Here is a 2,500-nt window from a genome sequence, read left to right on the forward strand (position 1 = left end):
GGACTTCAAGACGCAAGTACAATAAAAAAAAGACGTTCAGTAATCCAACCCAAAAGGGGGAAATTTTCATCTATTTTGTATCGTTTTGGCGGCATGGCCGAGTGGTAAGGCGGGGGACTGCAAATCCTTTTTCCCCAGTTCAAATCCGGGTGTCGCCTGATCAACAAAAGACTCGAAATCCCTTATTCTGTTCTGCTGATATAACTCGCTGAATTATTCCCCAGCAGAAGCAGAGGAAAAAGACTGTCAATACTTGCTTAATTCTAAGCAAGTATTTTCTAAAAGATTGTAAATCCTTGCATCTAGGAGTCGCGAAAAGATTCTAGTAGCGAAGGGGCTATCAAAACTTCTCGATTCCCTTCTACGACTAATGTAGTGTCTACTGACTGAGTCTTGAATTAGATTGGATAGTCGAATAGGGAATCTACTGAAATTAGTAGTTGTGGAAGGGGCGGAAGATGCTTTATAGAATATACGTACTCACGGGAGTCTCTGAGTGTTCAGGCATTCGATCAATATTAGATTGAAAAGAACAGTTCCTATTATTCCTACATGTTCCATTAGTAACATTCCCTTGGGATGTCACTGCGTATTTTGCTTGTGTTTAATCTTTCCAATTAGAAATTATATAGAAATTTATTAGAAGTAGATTTATTGGATTGGTTCATCAATAGTGTTGGGTCAGAATCTTTTTTTGACTCTGCGCCATTGATTCCACTATTATTAGTGAGCAATAATGGAATAATTCCTTCATATTCATAGAGATAGGGGACATAATTCACATGGATATAGTAAGTCTCGCTTGGGCTGCTTTAATGGTAGTCTTTACATTTTCCCTTTCACTCGTAGTATGGGGAAGAAGTGGACTCTAGAAGTACTACTAATTGAGTTGCGGAATCAAACTGTATCAATTTTTATAGATCGTTCTGCAAAGCGTTTTTCACTATTTTAAATAAAAATATCTTCATTTCGAAATTCCATCGGATTCTAGTGGAATAATGTAATATATGAATAATACTCTTTCAATCAAAGAAATATTTCAACGATTTCCATCTTTGTATTTTGAAAGGAAGGGGGATACGGAGGATAGGAAATTTCTTCCAACCTAATTCTTCCTAAATTTTCTATTTCAATAATTCAATAAATGGGTTCTTATCAGAATTATATATGAACAATGAGGAAGAACCGACCTCTTTTTTTATTTGTTTCCCCCCTTACTCTTCAATTATTCTTCAAATAGGAAGTCGTTCTGTTAAGTGTACACGCACTTTCTATGAGAAACAAAATCGGCATAATGATTGTCTAACAAGATATTATGCATACTAAGATCTTGCTCTGGGCGAATCACATATTGTGCGCACTTACCCCTTGTTTTATTATTTTAGAAATTGAATTTCTGTTTTATCGACTTATTTCATATCATGGTTCAAGCGTTAAAAATCGGCGAGGTTTACTACTACTTTTCGAAATCCGAAGAAGTTTCCATAGAACTCTTGTCAATGGCTTAATCAATTACTTCTTCGTAATGCTAAAAACAAATTGGGATTCATGTTGGAAATAATCAAAAATCTAGGAATTAGAACCATAAGAATAAGAGTTGCCTTTCGATTATCTTAGATTGATCGGAACAAATAGATGTACCAAAGAAATAGAATTGGGTACTATGTAGATATCAATTCCATATATGGAATTGGAATCTACATATATGAAGAGTATTGTAGATTGATCTATATTAAGCCCCTATCTTTATTATAGAGTACGACTTTATACACTACAATAACACTAATAGATAGTATATGGTAGAAATAAATATTCGTATATTTATTTCTACCATACTATCGGATCTCATAGAATACTGCTAATTCTAATCCGCTCATTTCATTTAAGACGCGAAATGGAATCCTTTTCATTTTTTTCTTCAATCAACTCAGAAGTCAAGTTTTATTCAAATTAATTAATCATTTTGACTGATTGTTTTTACATAAATGATAAGTAGAAAAGCAGTAGGAACTAGAATGAACAGTGCAGTAGCAATAAATGCGAGAATATTTACTTCCATAATCTCATCGTTTTTTTACTTCGCAATAACTCGGGATTTAATCCCATAGAGATGAAAAATCTTTCGCCTGTAAATTCAATGGATGAATTACCTCTCGATCATATTGAATCGGGTCAATATCATGAATAACAATATCTGAGCTATCAAATCAATTCATCGTCGAGAATTGAATAGTATAACATAGGAAGATCTTTTATCCATACCGAATCCAAAATTGGATTCCTGATCCAATCAAGAATTTTTTTATTTATTTGATCATTCTTTTTTCTTTTCTATAACCTACCCTACGTCTTCCTTGTACAATCATCTGATGAAGTATCATCTGACCGCCTTCCAACTTCCATTAATCGCAAACCCAAACAAACACTAGAAGTGAAATGGAAAAAGAAAGGAGTTAAGTTCTAAACTCCATTTTAATGATCTAATTTTCTTGGAAGACAA

At 33.7% G+C, this 2,500-nt stretch overlaps 1 non-coding gene across 1 annotated transcript; it reads left to right on the top strand.

The window, feature by feature from the left end:
• Window positions 1–87: 87 nt before the first annotated feature.
• On the top strand, window positions 88–158 carry TRNAC-GCA (transfer RNA cysteine (anticodon GCA)). The gene has a single exon. It is a non-coding gene; the product is annotated as a tRNA-Cys (tRNA).
• The last annotated feature ends 2,342 nt before the right edge of the window (window positions 159–2,500 follow it).

Source organism: Cornus florida, unplaced genomic scaffold (assembly GCF_030987335.1).
Source record: "Cornus florida cultivar Cherokee Brave unplaced genomic scaffold, ASM3098733v1 CherokeeBrave_3.0.0_Hap2_scaffold_217, whole genome shotgun sequence".
NCBI lineage: Eukaryota > Viridiplantae > Streptophyta > Magnoliopsida > Cornales > Cornaceae > Cornus > Cornus florida.